Below are 18084 nucleotides of genomic sequence, written 5' to 3' on the forward strand. Positions count from 1 at the left end.
ACTGCTCATGCTCCTCAAAGGTATCGTCGTAGAGGTCAATGGATTCGACTACAAAAGTGAAATCCTCATCAGAATGGTAAGGAATCTCCTCCTACTCTACCTCCATCATCTTCTCTATGTCACTCAAGCATGAGTGGTTAGGCCCCCAATGTTCCCTGCAGATGAAGCAAAGCCCTGTCTCCTTAACTCATTCTAGCTACAAGGTCCACAAATCCTCAACAGCTCCTCCTTCGTCAACTGTCTTATGAACAGGTTTATGTTCTGCTCAACCAACTTTTTGGCTAGTTCATAAGCAATAGGTGGTACCAACTATTCCTTCCTCCAAATGGCCAACAACTTAAACTTCAACTTCTTGCAAATGGCATCCCAACCACACATAATTGAAGACAAAATGGATTGCATGTTTGTTTTGACTGTGTCAGGATGATGTTCCTTAATGTTGAAGAAGCATTGGAACATTTGAAGAATCAAGTCATTACACTCTAGATCAAACATGATGTTATATGATCTGATCATGGCCATGATTTCTAAAAGCTAGAGCTTTTTCCTAAAGGTAGGACCCATGGTGTTATCCAAGTCCCGAAAGGCCTCTATTACAAGTCCGAAAACTCCACTCATAATATCATCGTTATAGGGGGTATAGGTGTCATCAGCCTCATGATGATACTGAGATAGGATGAACTGGAAGTTTGACCCTTTCACAAGGGTACTCCAAGAACTTGTATTGTATTAGGACAAGCATGGCCAATTTTAGAGCCCAACTTAGCTTCTTCCCCTCTGACTGGTTCACCTTGGAAAGGAGTGAGTCTAGTTCTTCCAGTTTGAGAAGGGATTTCACTGTAGCCCTCATGTATTTCAGATCTGTCCCAAGCGCAAAAATATTTTGTCTGATTTTTGGCACCTTTTGCAAATCCCTTGGCTGCTCTTGTTGAAAAATGGCATGGACCCCTCTTGACAAAGGTTTGTTGTTCTGCTTGGGTTTTTGGTCTAATGATGCATGGTGGTTCAAGGAACTAACTTTTGTATTGTGTCCATAGTTTTTCCCAATGATGACAAGCACCACCGTAAAATTCCCACCAAGAGATGTCCCAAACTTGCCACTGTATTCTCTAAGTTAAATGTGTTCCTTTAGTGTGGAATTTCGTCTAACATATTGTAAATATGTTGTTGTAGGTGTATTTTGTATTTATTCTTTGGATATATGAAAACAAAGGCTCAAATATACTATACTAGCAGTCAAAATAACATGCTGAACATGGAAATAGTATTCCTCACTAATATATATATATAAAGTGAGAATATGAACCCACCATAATGATTACTACTGAAAAATTGAAGGGACAACCTTTAAATCACTATTTCTCCCTTTCGAACAACCCAAAATTTTGTAGCAGCAGATAATATATATTACAAGATTATTTGGACAAGGGTTCAATGTCCAAAGTTAAGATGAACCTAGTGTAGGATGCCTATCAGCACAAGCTCAGAGATACGCTGCCCAGAAATGAAGACAGATACCATACATTGCAATCTAAATATAAGAAATCTCGTCTCAGAAATAAGAGGAAGTGCTTGGCACGCTGAGAAGAGAGGATAAGCCTGTGTTGTAAAGATAGCACACCTTTCTGCAACAGTGATATCGCTGAGGGAAATATTAGTCCCTACCATGAGGCACATATCATTAACAGCAACCTCTCTGCTCATCAAACCCCCAGCATACACATTGTGCCTCATACAGCCATACATCAACTCCAGGACAGCCAACTAGCACTAGTAACACAAATGCAACTCAGTGTCAACTCAATTAGCATCCATACCTTCTCGACTCAACACATAGCAGCATACATATCAATCCCGACACAAGACAATTATGCCCAACACATCATACTCTGACTTCTAAAGACAGCCACGCATCTATAAACATGACAATACAAGGGCCGTGGTAATAGTAGATTAGGTATTCCCCTCAAGACCTTTGCAATAATCATGTAATCAGCTCAAGAACTCTGCCAGGATTGCCCTTGCTCAGCACACTCTGTTCACCATAACACACTTTGACTCATGAGCATGATCTCTGCAGACAGCCACACTCTCGTAGCTTGAAAGATGCTGCACAGGAGTATAGATATTATACATTGAAGTTGCCATGAAGCACCAGCACCAGACTGTATAGGAGCCACACCTGGATCGATCTCATCCAAATCGCACAGCACAACAATCTCTGGTCTGGTAAGTGTTCAGGATATCTCTACAGGGATGTATCATTCTCCAAATGTGCACCGATTGAACCCAATCTAAGTTGTGGTCGCGCCAGCACTTTGGCATTCGCACAACAGGCAGCCTATATTGTATTCACTTTGTGTGGGAAAGGGCAACCCAACTCATTCAATTTCTTGAGCTTGGTTCTGGATTTCTGCCAATGGTAATATGGCCTTGTTTGACTTTTACATATTACCAGCTACCAGGCCACTGTCACAGCTGCTATCTCCACCCCCCCAACATCCCTAGCTGACTAAAATGGTGTTGATCATTCCTTTGGCTGACGCAGCCAGCATGGTCCCCAGGGCCCACACAACCTATCGAGGCTCGATCTGCCCCCAAGACAACATGTTGTCTTTGGTCTTAGCAATTACACAATGCGCAGGTGTTCACGTTCAAATCGATCCTCCGACAGGTTATGCGCTCAAACCCTGGCTCAACGGGGCTTCACAAATTGCTTTTCTCAGCCCTCTGTCAATCAAAGAATGAGACCTGGGCGCCGCATACTCCGCTTCAATATATGAGACTTGGATCAATTTGACTCCACCAAATGAGAATTCAGCCCCTACGTCTTCAATGTAATTTTGGAATGTGACCCAGTTCTGGTTACAGCCGGTCGATTCTCCTTGCGTATTGAAACTCGAATTGGTATTTCGACCCTGTGTGCTCCACAAATTGGCACTTCAGACTTCTGCAATTTCACAGCCAACGCCCACGCATCAGCAGATCGTTCTACGTATTATGCAATATCAGCCCTCAATTAGACACAACGGCATATTTCTATATATCAAATCTGATCTCCAAGCCTGTAGCTAGTTGTAACTTGGTCTGAGATTTGTTTGTGACAGTCGGTTGCTTATGATGAGATGATTCCCCAACATGTAATGGATTGAGCAGCCTTCACAATAAATCCATTTTGATTGCCATGACTTGGTTCTGTGCTCCAATGACGTGTTGGATTTCATGTTGATCCGCTTTGGGTCCCCTGGGTACTCAGCTCCAACAGTGCAATAGACCAGTTTGACCTCCAACAAAAATAATTCAGCCTCGTAAATAAACAAACTTGGCCCCTTCAAAAATAGTTCCCAATTCTATGTGCAAAATGATATATCATGAATAATTAAGGAAATGATGGAATTTTGGTGTCCAAGGAATGAATATCCTCAACCCACAAATAGAAGGAATTCAGCCCCTTTGGCAAGTTATCACTTTTAGCAATATTTTCTCGATCCCTCTAAGAATGAATACCAACTCAACAAAATGAACAGAGAATATTGTTTAATCACCTACAGAAAATCAGTTTTCCCAAATAATCAAATCTGCAATAAATTTGGTCCGACAATTTTGACAAGCAAACCCTCAGGCTGGCAGGAAAACCAGCTCTGATAGCACTGTAATACTCTGAAATGGAATATTTGGTTAATTTCCATGACTTAATTCAACCAAATTCTTCATATAAACATTTCATTCATTTAACAACAAATTGTCAGTAAAATGCCACACAAAACACGACAATTCAATAACACAATGAATAGAAATACACTCAGCTTTATTTTATTAACTGAATAGGGTTTACATGGAGATATACCAATATAGCTAAGACAAAAAGATTGGCCTCCAAACAATTTGCTCCAATGCTACACCGGCCCTCCAAACTAAACTGAACTGAACTCTTGAGTGCACCTGTGAATTCTGGATGAATTCACCCAAGGAAGAGATGGGTTCTTGCCCACTCCCACTAAATCACCCGAGGGTTTCTGTCTTGGGGCTACAGCTAAAGCTGGGAATTCTCGAACCTCTCCAGAAGGAAAATACTCTACTCCAAGATGTTTCCAAATGATCTCTTCCTCTCTTTATAGATCTAATGGACCCCTCTAGAAGCCTTAACTTTATTATTATTTTGTCACTTGACTTTTTTCTCCATTTAACACTTTCCCCTCCTTTTATTTAATTAACCCACCTTTTTAATCTAGACAAATGGTAAATTGGCCACCATCCCTCTTCAGTGCATTGTAAGTCGCTTCTCACGATCCCATCCTGTAGATCTTCTCATTCTGGTTCCAATGAGCTATTACACTAATGTGTTCTATAAACTATTCATCTTCGAATGCCACCTTAAGCGTAATTAATTTAGGTTCAATAATAACCTCATTTTACGGGAATTATTGGAATGCAACGGAATCAAAAGTAAGTTATGCGGCACTGACCTCGATGATGGAATAAGGCAAGCAATCTCTACTAAACCCCATAAAGCCCCTCTAGAAGCCTTTGGGTCCATTGATGGAGTAAACCTGCTCCTGTGACCTAGCTGCCACCAACCTTGAAAGTCCATCATGACCACAATAAGGGAATCCACAAAAAGGAACATTACATAATAAAAAGGGGGCAAAAGTACTTTATCAATAAAATAATAAAAGGGAAAAATCTAGAAGTGAGAAGGCCGACAAAATCATTATAGGAAAATAGATCAACAAAGAGGCTCTAATTGGTTTGGTGTTTTACTTTTTTTATTTTTCACTTTATAGGAATTTAAAAAAAAAATAGTCCCCATCGTTGAATGTACAATTCCATATGAAATTGGTTGAATCAGTATGAAAAAGCCTTTACCAGTTCAGAGCATTCAATCGGATCAGTACATCCTTAGAAACAATCAAAGCATTTAACCAGTTCAATTTTGATAACATTGGTTTGGAGCATATTTACTCGTCCAAATTCAAATATATTGTATTTCGTAAATCAACTTAAAGGGGTGATTTCAACAATAAATGTTCATTATCCAGAATTGACTCATTGATGAATTAGGAAACAACATCAAGATAAGTGGGAAAGAAATAAACCATAATGTCAATCTAATCCTAAGTTAGTGGATGTGGTTGAGCGATTGTCTCTCATCTAGATAGGAAGTTGTCCTAATTATTACACCTTTTCTCATTTATATTGTATTCCCTAAGTCAACCATAAAGGGAGGATGTTAGTAATAGATGCCCATTCTCCAATCTTCACTTAATGAAGAAATTGCATGGAAATATGTGGGATAAAAATAACTCATATTGTTAGTCTAATCCTAATTTAGTGGATCTAGTTGAGAGATTTTCTCTCTTGTAGTCAAAAGTTGTCCTAATTGTTACACCTCATTAATTGAGGTTGATGAGACTTTGTTAAGGAACAATTCCTATAAGTAAGGATCCCTTGTATCTACATGTATGACAACAAAGAAAATTCAATGATGTAATAAAGAAATCTTGTTAAAGTGGAGTCTTCTCCCGTAATGAGTTGGTTTATCCACTATACATAGAATGTTATCACCTTTATGTATAATGTGCAGCATGTGTAGTAGATTGTCTTAACGTTAATTTATGAGATTTGATGTCCACATTGGAGCATGTGTAGTGGATTTGATGTACACAATGGAATATGCTACAATTGATAGTACACTTCCTTGGAATCTCTATCTCAACTGGGTAACTCGAATTCTTTGCATGCAACAATTATTTTGGGTTGAATCATTGATTGATCAGTTAACTGGTTGATCACTGAGTGTGGTTGAAGTTCCATTTCCACAACTTGACCTCCACTAGTTCTTCTGACAGTTAGAACTAGTTAAATTGACAATAACCTAAGTCACCTGACACGGGGATTCGGGACACGTAGGATTCGGGATTCGTGGTGTCGGATTCGGGACACGCTGACCCCCGGAACAAGACACGTTAGGACACGTTATATATTATTTTATTAAAAATATATATATATATATAATTATTAATATATATTTAAATATATATATATATATATATATATATATATATATATATATACATAATGTAGAAACAAGACTATGTAACTCCTCTTTAATAAGTGTCGTAGGTGAAGAGAAGTAAGGATGCAGCGGGGAAGGAACTCGATCCCTGGTCAAAACCTTGAACCTCGAACAGGGTTCGGGTAGGCAGTCGAGGCCAGATCTACGCACAGCTGCCATCACGAAAGCTTTCCCTTCAGCTCCTTGCAACTGGCAGATGGAGGTTAAATCGCGTTTTGGTCTTTCCTAGGGTCGGTAAAGATAATTTTTTATTACTGTCAACTGTCAGCTGTTAACAGTCTCCGTTTCTTTCGGTCTGTCGGTGGTCTCTCTCCTTCGTAAACAACAACCATGGTTAAGCCCTCCGAGTTTCTAGCACTGGACCCAGACGTCGAGGACATACTTTCCATGTGGGGCAAAGAAATCAACTCACAGAATGTGGACTATTATTTTGGATCTGTAGATACCCCCAGCCTGGCGTCTGCTTCACAGCCGGAGATCCTTCAGGTTTTTTCCCAAGACCAGGTGCCGGACAGAGAGCTCCAGCTAGAAGGTTTTGCGACCGGCCCTTCTCATCAAGCGAAAGAGACAGATCTGAGAGGGGCGTTTGCGGCATCAAAGCCCTCGGAGCCAAAGGGTCTTCCTCTGAAACCACGGTTTCCAAACCCTAAGGGGCTCGAAGAAATCTCCCAGCTAGGGTTTCCTGCGGACGTCGAACATTCTAGATTTCCAGGCGCTCCAGGTTCGCTCACGAGGGTTTCCCTCTCCCGAGATTCACAAGGCCTACCCGAGGTTCAGCCAAGCGACCAAGGCACCTCCTTAGCTGACGGGCCGGCAGAAAATGAAGGTCAAGGGGCAGATACTTTGTCCGCCGGGAATGTCAACTTGGTTCTTTCAGGACAGATCCCGCCCCTGTGGGAACCAGATACCCTCTTGGGTTCAGCTCAAATAACATCTGATAATACCGAGGATTGTGAAGGAAGAAGGCCGGGGGGGGAATGCTCAAGGCCAAGAGGCGCGACAAGGAAGCAGAAAAGACCCATTGGTTCTCAGGTAATAGCGGAGAATCTGGTTCTAGGGATGGAGGTATCGATGAGAGAAGCTATTGCGGTGGCTGACTGCACTTTGGTAGGAAGAGTTAGAGGCAAGCCATATTCTTCTGCTTTTCTTCAAGAATGGGGGGAAAAAAGCTTCACTCCAGAAAGACCCGTAAATTTCGAAGCACAAGTACTAGCAAAAGGATGGTTTAAGTTCAAATTTGAAGACAGAGAAACGGCGGATTGGGTTCTGCAGCGTTTATGGCATATTGATAACATCCCCGTTCTATTCAAAAAATGGTCTCCATTGTTTGATGCTATCAAGGAACGCACTGATTCTTTTCCTGTCTGGGTGCGCGCTCCGGGTCTACCCTCCCTTCTATGGACTGAGGAAGTTTTCAGAACAATCGGCAACCGGCTGGGGGAATACATGACTGCGGACATGTCCTTCTTAACAACAAACAATTTGGCAACCGCGCGTTTTCTTGTAATGCTCAAACCAAGTGGGGGTTTGGCACAAAAGGTAAACCTTCAATTTGACGAATATGTCCATGAGCAGCTTTTAGACTATGAATACCTACCTTTTAGATGCCATTGGTGCCATGAGCACGGCCATTTAGCAAAAGATTGCCCCCATAAGAGAAGAAGGCGACATTTTCGTAGGACTCCTGCTCACAGAGCAAATGCACAATCCGATGCTCAGACAAGGATGGAGCAGGACATGCCGGAGCCACATGAACAAATGAATATGGAGGCAGAGGAGATCGAAAAAGAACCATCGAATGCAAGCGCAAAGCCTACAAATTTGGAAGCAGAAAATGGCACAGACCAGGCCGTTGTGGAAGGGGCCGACGAGGTAACAGCCAAAGTCCCGGAAGCAGAGAAAGGCTCGGTCGAAGGAACACTTCTAATTCAATCCGACGATCCTGAGAAGGGTAAGTGCTCGGGGACTCCCTCCTCTTTTATTTCTCCTGAGCCTTCAAATGTAAATAGTAATATTGCCTCTTTGTCTTATCATGAAAAAAAAATAAAAATAGTTGAAAATTTGGGCAACCACTTATCTGAGCCGAATGTGGAAACCTTAACTGAAACATTGCCCCTCCTGGATATAAACTGTGAAGAAAATTGGCCCCCTCTCCCTCTTCCTGTGACTCGGACCCCTTGTCCTTACAATCTGAGATCCCAGGGTGGGAACCAAGTGATTCAGGAGTCTTTAGGTGGGCTGGGCTTGATTCCTTCTCAGACAAAATCCAAAAACAAACGAGGTCGGAAATCTGATCTTTTCAAGGCAAAACTCAAAGCAAAGATGGATGTTGCAGATGGCAAACAATTCTCCATCCAGGGGGTTCTTAGAGCAGCCCATCCCCCTGAGGGAGTTATCAAATGATTTTAACATCCTGGAATTGCAGAGGTTTGGCCAGCAAACCCAAAAAACTGGCCCTGAAAGAATGGATTCTCAACTCTAAAGCAGATGTTATCCTTCTGCAAGAAACCCTTGGGAAGGCCACTGAGATCGAACCTATGCTTATGGCTCTTCTTCCAGGGTGGTCCTTCAGTGCTATGGATGCCTTTGGTCATTCGGGGGGATTAGCAATTGGGTACAAAGATGGGAGAGTTAAAGTTCTCAATAATTGGGGGATGAAGAACGTTATGGGAATGGAGATAGTATCCCCTGACTTCCAGTTCCCAATCTCCATAATAAATATCTATGGGCCTTGTCAAGGCAGGGAATTTTTTTGGGATACCTTGATGACAACATCTGTTATGAAAGCTCCAGTGATGATTCTGGGTGGTGACCTAAATTTCTCTCTTGGTCGTGCGGAAGCCTGGGGACCCATGGCGAGAGAAGATCCTCTAACAGAATTTTTCCATAATCTCATCTCAGCGAATAACTTTGTTGATCCTCTCCCGATTAAGCTAAAGCCAACTTGGCGGAATCGAAGAGTTGGTGCCGACAGGATTGCTAAGAGGCTTGATCGCTTCCTGCTTTCAGATCCACTTTCTGCTAAAGTTCCCCTAATCAGACAGTGGGTTGATGAAATTGGGAATTCAGACCACTTCCCAATCTTTCTAGATCTTTCTTCTCCTCCTCACAAGCCCCCCGCCCCTTACAAATTTAATCCTGCCTGGCTACAAGATCCATCTTTCAGTGATTTGTTTAAAAAAACTTGGATCCACCCAGATCTCAATGCAGGAGAGGAGAAAAGCTATTTGTTCATGGAAAATTTAAAAAGAATGAAATCTGCAACAATCTCTTGGGCAAGGGATAGGAAATTGAAACAAAATGAGGAGCTAAACAGTATTAAGGAAGATCTGAAGAAACTGGAGAGTTTGGATTCTGATGGATACTCAACTCAAGAATCCAAGGAAAGAATTCTTCTTTTGGAGAAGCAGCAAACCAGAATTCTCCTGGAAAGGGAAGAAGAATGGAGAATAAAGAGTAGGGCAATCTGGCTTAAGTCTGGGGATGAAAACACCAAATTCTTTCATAATTTTGCAAAAGGAAGAAAATCAATAAATACAATTTGGAGCCTTAAAAATGAAGAAGGAAGAGATGTCAAGTCCTTTTCTGATCTCTCTGGACTAGGGAAACGACATTTTCATAATTTATATTCTGATCAGAGAGAAGCTACTATAGCAGAAGTCCTCAAAACGGTGCAATGTTTCCCCAGATTCATTGAGGAAGAAGAATCTGAAGATCTTTCAATTTCGGTCACTAAGGCGGAGACTGAAGCAGCCATGAAGCTTTTAGGCAAAGACAAAAGTCCAGGTCCTGATGGCTGGACTATTGAATTGTTTCTTCATTTCTTTGACCTAATTGGAGACGAGATAACCGAAGTTGTAGAGGAGTCCAGATTGAAAGGAGATATTTATAGACCATTTAATTCAACATTTATTGCTCTCATTCCTAAGAAGAACGAGCCAGAAAGCTTTGAAGATTTTAGACCAATTTCTTTGTGCAATTGTATTTATAAGATTATTTCAAAGGTTATTGCCCTCAGATTAGCTCCAATTCTGTCAAGGAACATATCTATGGAACAATTTGGGTTCCTAGATGGCAGACAAATTCATGAAGCTATCGGGGTTGCTCAGGAGACAATCCATAGTATCAAATTAAAGAAAAAGAAAGGAGCTGTTCTAAAAATAGACCTTTCCAAAGCATTTGATAGGATTAACTGGCTCTACCTTCGAATGCTTCTTACTCATGTGGGATTCAACTACCAATTTGTTAGTTGGATCATGGGATGCATAACTAATGTCAGCTTTGCAGTTCTGGTCAATGGAGCTGCTTCATCATTCTTCTCTAGCCAGAGGGGCCTCAGACAAGGGTGTCCATTATCACCACTTCTGTTTCTCCTTGTGGCCGAAGGTCTTAGCAGGCTGATCCATAAAGCCAGAAGTGCGGACAAGGTAAAAGGTATAGAGGTAGCCATAAATCTCTTCATCACCCATCTTCTTTTCGTCGATGACATATTGATCTTTACAAATGGAAATTCCAGCGAATTAAAGGAGATAAAATGTATCTTTGATCTTTTTCTTAAAGCTACTGGAATGCAGATAAATTCTATGAAATCACAAGTTTGTTTAGCAGATGTGGACAGAAGGGAAAGGAGTCTTATAGCTGATCTTTTTCCGTTTCCTAGCCAATCCTTGGATGTTCCTTTCAAATATTTGGGGTTTTGGCTAAAACCTGTCGCTTACAGAAAAGCAGATTGGAACTGGATTATAGCAAAAATTGAAGCTAGAATATCACACTGGAGCTTTAGATGGCTTTCCAGAGCTGGTAGGCTAACTCTCATCAAGTCGGTCTTGCTAGCCATTCTGGTTTACTGGGCCGCTCTAACTTGGATTCCTAAAGGAGTAATGGAGAAAATCAGAAGAATTTGTTGCAGATTTCTTTGGGCTGGTTCTAAGGAATTCTCTGGTTTACCGTGGGTGGCATGGGACAAAGTGGCCAGATCAAAAGAATGGGGAGGTTGGGGGATCAAAAGACTTCCTGAGTTCAGCACTTCTTTAGCAGCAAAGTCTGGCTGGAGGCTTATAACCACAGAAAATCTATGGACAAGGGTGATCAAAAGGAAGTATATCGATCCAACGCCCTTGGAAGATTGGATCTGGAGTCAAAACAAGAAGGCAAAAAACTCTTCTATAATTTGGAAGGCCACAGTGGATGCTTTCTCAGTGATTGAGCAAGGTTTAGCTTGGAAAGTGGGAGATGGTAGACATATCAGGATCGGTAGAGACCCTTGGATCGGGTGCAATGAAGCATTCGCCTTATCGCCTGGGCTCCTTCTACATCTTGAGTCCAAAGATATCACCTCATTAAATCAGGTGGCAAGAGTTGGGCAGTTCTCCATTTGGGGCCAGGTCTGGAAGGATGATGAAGAATTAGGGCTAAATATCAGATGGAAGAATGAATGGACAGGTTTTATAAAAGAATTAAAACGATCCAACGTTAGAATAAAGGAGGAACCTGATAGGTTAATGTGGGCTCACAGCAAATCGGGGGGATATTCACCAAAGGAGGGCTACTCTTATCTTTTGGGAAAGAAAGGATGGGGTGCCCCGGAATGGTGGTCCAAAGCATTATGGAAACTCAAAAGCCCAGCAAAATCAAAGCTCTTCCTATGGTGTATTCTAAAAAAGAAGGCTCCAACATGGGAAATCCTTCAATCCAGGTTTCTAGTTGGCCCAGGGCGTTGCCCCCTGTGTAAGGATAATGAGGAAACTTTAAATCATCTTTTCATCTCCTGTCCCTTCTCACGGAAGATTTGGGAGGAGGTCACTGGGCTTCTCAAGGTCATTGCACATTGGGGAAATGAGTCGCTAGTCGAATCCTGGAGGAAGTGGTGGTATACATACTCAGAGGGGAATATGCGGAACCTGCCGATTATCTTCTGTTGGGGTGTGTGGCTCGTGAGAAATAAGAGCCTGTTCCATGACCAAATTACACCGCCCTCCGCTATAGCCTCTAATATAGCAGCCATCTATCATACTCTGCCTCCCCCTGAAGCAAAGAAACCCAGAACAAATCAAAACAATCTCATATTTCAGGAGGACATCCCTTGTGGCTTCTTTGACGGAGCCTCTCAAAATAATCGGGCTGGCGCAGGCATGAGTTTGCACATCAATTCAGAACACATTCTAAAAGCCTCAGTTGGGCTGGGCCCAGGAACAAACAATTTTGCAGAACTCTCCTCTTTGCGCCTTCTTCTTTGCTGGCTTCAACACAAACACATCAACTCAATTCAGTTATTTGGGGACTCTCTAAACGTTATAAATTGGGTCAATGGATCAGCTGCTTGTCAAAATCAACTTCTAATGACAATTGTTGAAGAGATTTTATACCTAAAGACTCTCTTTAACAGGTTTTAATTATGTCATATCTACAGGGAAAGGAACGAAGAAGCCGATCAGTTATCTAAGGCAGGTATACTACAGGATCCGGACAGCTGGGCGATAGAAGAAATTTTCCAGGGGCAATCAGTCAGATCAGACTTGCCTCCTTATGATCAGTAGCATATACTCAGTTTTTGATCCGCCCCTTTTTTGTAGGCTCATTATCAGTTTTCATATTTTTTCTGTTTGTACTTTCTGTATATATTTCTCCATAGCAGATCTCGTTTTTTTTTCGGATGTTTAATTCTCGGCTTTCAGTATACCAATTTTTGTAAATTTTTGTTCTTACACAGTGCTGATGGACACTTTTTTTTCTGACTGTAATGGAGTTGTTTTCCAATATGGAGACTCCAGATATTTTTGAACTATTGTTACAAATGGTATCACATCCTCCTCTTGGGAGGAAGACTCTCTCAGTTTTCATACAGTAAAAAAGCTCCCCGCGGGTCGAGCTGTGACTGCTTCATTAAGCCCTGCGCGGCTTAAGAACTACTGGATCAAAACTTTTATTATTATAATAAAATACTGCTTTTTTCCCCGGAAAAAAAAAATATATATATATATATATATTAAAAATTAGATATTAGCATATTTCTTACACAAATTTTAATTAATGATACAAATTTATTGATTTCAAAATTCAAACATAGATCTTGATTCTTCATCTATAGCTATTGGGCTATTAGCAATTTAGCATGCATAGTACATACAAAATTCAAATAAATGTCAGTGGTACTAGTCACATAAACATAAATGATAAACACGTCACACTGACAACTGTAGTTTTCTCGTTAAGTCATCAAATCAAAATCTGTTACAGGCAGGCTTTAGTCTTCTGAACCTCCTCTTCCATCAGTTCAGAACAGTTCCTCAGATCACTGATCGATATACTGTGAGTGCTAACGTTAATATGAGGAATTCCAATCTAATCTATATTCCAATTTACACGTGTTTTGTGAATCCCTGAGCCAGATCCTGAGTCCTGACATGTTATGAACATTGAGGAATATCCCTCTTAATGAAGGTAACGACCATGCAATGTCTAAAATATCTTGTTATAAACTTAATAAACAATTTAGAAGTTAGCAACATATTATTAATAAATAATAACTCTTTGATAACAGCTGAACGTAAAACAAAGTAAGTTAATGATAATCAGTTTCGATATCCTGTAGGAAACCTTGCTGATTGAATGCGATATAACGTCTGCGTCCTCAAAACCATAGAGATTTTAGGCAAGAAGGAAGTTAGTAATGTCAACAGAGGCTCTATATACAGACAATGCTGAAGCCTGAGAATCTGAGATTGATATCAGTGTATCACGAAAATTGTGACTATGTCAAGAATCAAAGCAAATGGGCTTTTAATAGCTGAAGCATGACAAAACGTGCTAACTTGATGCCCTAGCAGCAGTTCCGAAAACGAATCCGCAAACCAGGACTCGGCAGAAAAATCGAGACACGATGTCGAAATTTGGGCACGCTACTGGACACGACGTGCCACAAGAGGACACGACGAGTCCTGCAATCCTGACACGAATCCGGACAGAATCGCGTCCGATTCGACCGATTCGGGATTCGACCAGGGTTTTGGACGAATCCGGTTTCATAGACAATAACTCAAATTAACTGAAATAGATTGCTACAAATTAGCAATCAAACATATTGAAATGAACTCAAGCTTCCCCAACTCAAATTAACTGAGTTAACTAAGTGACAAGTGCCATGTCACCTCAGTTAACTACCTCCAATTATTCTGCTGAAATAGAAATTCGAATTTTCTCTAGTTTGACCAAGGCAAAGTCAAACTAAGATTTTCTTGCTGCATTTTCAACACTCCCTCTCAGCAAGAAAGGGATTATCAACCACCCCTATCTTGCACCTGTGGAACTCGAACTTCCCTCTTGACAAGGCCTTTGTCAAAATATCAACATCTTGTTCCTCTATCGAAATGTACTGCAACAACATAATCCACCTCTGCACACAATCCTATAGATGGTGATACCGGATATCAATATGCTTGGATCGATCGTGAAAAACATGATTCTCAGAGAGTTTGATGCAACTCTAATTATCACAGTAGGATCCATCATCTGACCAAACAAGCCAACAAGTATCTTTCTCATCCAAATCGCCTCACATGTTGCTTGACTTGCAGCCATGTATTCTACTTCTATTGAGTTGAGTGCCATTGATCTCTGCTTCCTGCTGTACCAAGAAACCATTGCAGACCCAACACTAAAAATTCCACCTGATGTACTCTTTCGGTCTGATGGACTTCCCGCCCAATCTGCATCTTTGAAGCCACACAGCTTCACTCCCTTTGTCCATTTGTACCAAATTCCAAACTGGGTAGTGCCTCTGAGGTACTATAGAACATGCTTAGCTGCCCTCCAAAACAATTTGGTTGGCCTAACCATAGCTTGACTCAGTTGGTTGACTACAAAGCACATGTATGGTCGTGTGTTCACAAGATACATGAGTGAACCCACCAACTGTCAATAAATAGTCGCATCCACTTCCTCACCTGAAGTGGCATCCTCTTTCCTCCAGTTGGTCGCTAGAGGAGTCTCCATGGGTTTGCACATGTCCATGCGGAACCTTTGAAGTATCTCGTTGACATACTTGCCCTGAGAGACAAATAGTTCCCCATCACCTTGCCATACTTCCAATCCAAGGAAGTAGTGCATGAGACCCATGTCCTTCATCTCGAACTCTCTTGCAAGGTCCTCCTTGCAAGATCTAATCGGTTGCTCATCACCTGTAATGACCCTCCTACAATTACAAACAAAATGTGAATATTAGCATGCATACGAGGTATGCATATGATAGTTATGCACTAGTATACGTGTTAACTAATTATGAAAAGTATAACAAATGAATTATTAAGATACTGAGTAAATACCAAAACTCAACAGGATATAATGTATATGTTAAGATGGGTTACAAAGTATTATACAAATAAAAGGGAACTATAATATTATGAATTATATTAACTAAATAAGAACTATAACATATTATTGTTAACTATTTAGTATAATAATAAAATTATACATTTTTGCATTAATTATAATATAAAGGAATTTGAGGAAATATAACTATGTCAACAAGAAGGAACCAAAATAATTAAAGAGACATGTATAATATAACATAGGTATTATAAAAGGGAATTAAATAAATATATTAATTTGGTATTCAACAGAAATTATAATATAGTAATTAAAGGTAATAAAATACAAACAAATTAAAATAATCCATTAAGACATTTGTGAAGTCTCATTGTCAAAAGGAAAGGTGACCATACACTATGAACTCATCATGTCTAGAAAAGACGGTGATTGCCTCTGCAAATTTCCAACAACAACAAAAAAAAACCTCATTGAAGACGGTAGAGGGGGCGGCAAGAACCTCGGAGATTTAAGGATAAATTTCGCTGGGGTAAAGGGGAGAAAGTTTTCTTTGGAGAAGGGGATTTTGGTGAGTTTTACAAAGTCACAGATATTGAGCTTGATTGTTCTTGAGGTTTTGGGCACGGGGCCAAAAGATTTCTCTTCTGGATCTGGGGACCATACAGGTAGACCTAGATAGGCTGGGAGGTAAAAAGGGTGGTTTGGTAACTGCAGCAACAGGAAAAACCACAGTCCAAGACACCTTCAACTGATTCCAGGTATTCCTCTGCAATTTAAATTTTAAATTTCAGTCACTATTTGGTTAAAATTTCATAGTTAAGGTTTTACTGGTTAAAATTGCATAATATGGGCACCACATCACCAATCAATAAAGTCATCAACATATAAAACAATAATCAACAATTTACCTTCTACCAAAATATGATAGAGGTTTGCATCCACTTCACTTTTGGTGAAGCCCAAACTGGTGAGATAGCTATCGATCCTGGTGTACCAAGCACGGGGTGCTTGCTTGAGACCATACAACACTCACTTGAGTCTGCACACATGAGACTCTCAATCAAAAGTCTCGAAGCCTTCTGGTTGCTTGATATACACCTCCTCCTCAATAACTCCATTGAGGAATGCAATTTTCACATCCATCTGGTGGATCTTCCACCCCATCTGTGCAGCCAAAGCAAGGATTGATCTGATGGATGAGTACCTTGCTACAGGAGCAAAGGTCTCCTCATAGTCAATCCCCTCCACCTGAGAGTACCCCTTGGCCACAAATTTGGCCTTGTACTTTTCTATGCTTCCGTCTGTTGCCTGCTTCACCTTGAAGATCCATCTTGAACCCACAATTGATTTGTCTGCTAGTCTTGGGACCACTTCCCAAACACTGTTCTTCACAATGGATTCGTACTCCTCCACCATTGCATCAACCCATACAAGTTGCTCTATTGCTTCCTCGAAAGAGGATGGCTCAATCTCTACTATCTCAGTCATTAGAGCCATGTAGCCAGTGTACCGATCTGGTGACCTTCTCTACCTGCATTGATTTGAAGGAGCACCCACATTCTCCCTCACATCCTACACAAGTCTCTCAGCTTCTTGGTTCTCTTCCTTCCTTCTCTGGATGGTTCTGCTTGAGTGGTTGTCTCCACTCTTTGCTCCTCAACTTGTGGTTGCTCCACAACATCCTAAGGCTCCTCCTTTGGAGCTAAAAGCTCCTCCTCTAGTGGGATCTGAAGCTCCCTCTCAAGAGAGCACCGCATGGCTTTGTCTTCATCAAATTTGACATCCCGTCGCACAACTGTCATTCTGAGGGATGGAAAATACACATGGTAGTTGTGGGGAGTTTCTATGTAACCCACAAATACCCCCAACTCTGTTGTCGGCTCTAGCTTCTTCCTTGATTCTTTGGAGACATGGCAATAGACAAAGGCTCCAAAAATCCTGAAGTGTGACACATCTGGCTTCCTCCTCGAGAAAGCCTCCTCTGGTGTGATCATGCCAAGAATCCGATGAGGACTCCTGTTTTGCAAATAGACTGTTGTGTTGCATGCTTCAGCCCACAAGTGTAGAGGTAGGCTTTGGTCATGCAACATCATCCGTGCTGCTCCCACAATGTTGCGGTTCTTCCTCTCATCCACCCCATTCTGTTGTGGGTTGTGAGGTGTTGTCAACTCTCGTCGAATGCCTTCTTTTGCACAGAAATTTTTTGACTCATTCAACACTTACTCACCTCCATTATCACTCCTGGGAGCCTTCGCCTTCGTGCCCTTTTCTTTCTCCACCAATGCCTTGAACTCTAAGAACTTGGAGAAACTCTCATCCTTCTTCCGCATGAAAAAGATCCAGCACTTCCGCGATTACTCATTAATAAAGATGACAAAATACTTGTGCCTGGTAGTTGAGGCTATCGAGAAGGGTCCACAAACATCAAGGTGGATCCTTTCAAGGACTGCATGTGCTTTGTTGTCCCAATCATGGAAAGTGGCTTTTGTGTACTTCCCCAAGGTACACCCTTTGCATGTGTCTTGTTGCTCTAGTGCTCCTTTGGGGAGGCCTGTTGTAATCTGTTGCATGATCTTCAAAGCGCCATGATGCAAAAGGCCAATACTTTTATGCCAAAGTTCACTGACATCACGGCTTTGCACCTTCTTCGCCTTTGTGCTCAATGTAGCCCATTCCTCCACATC

At 41.3% G+C, this 18084-nt stretch overlaps 1 protein-coding gene across 3 annotated transcripts in view; it reads right to left on the reverse strand.

Annotated features, from left to right (window-relative positions):
• The window catches only part of LOC149156891 (S-adenosyl-L-methionine-dependent methyltransferases superfamily protein), a 74011-nt gene that overhangs the window by 25579 nt on the left and 30348 nt on the right, over positions 1-18084 (reverse strand). The window contains exon 3 of one of the 3 annotated variants that reach the window (XM_089438753.1): positions 4467-4567. The exons of 1 other annotated variant lie outside the window; for it this stretch is intronic. The gene's annotated coding sequence lies outside the window, so the exon portion shown is untranslated. Of the gene's footprint in view, positions 1-4466; positions 4579-18084 lie in introns of all 3 variants that reach the window. One more of the 3 variants, XM_089438752.1, reaches the window with a different exon arrangement.

The sequence above is a fragment of the Pinus tabuliformis genome, chromosome 9, assembly GCF_031772625.1.
Source record: "Pinus tabuliformis cultivar Carrire ecotype Pingquan chromosome 9, CPIR1, whole genome shotgun sequence".
NCBI classification, from domain to species: Eukaryota; Viridiplantae; Streptophyta; class Pinopsida; order Pinales; family Pinaceae; genus Pinus; species Pinus tabuliformis.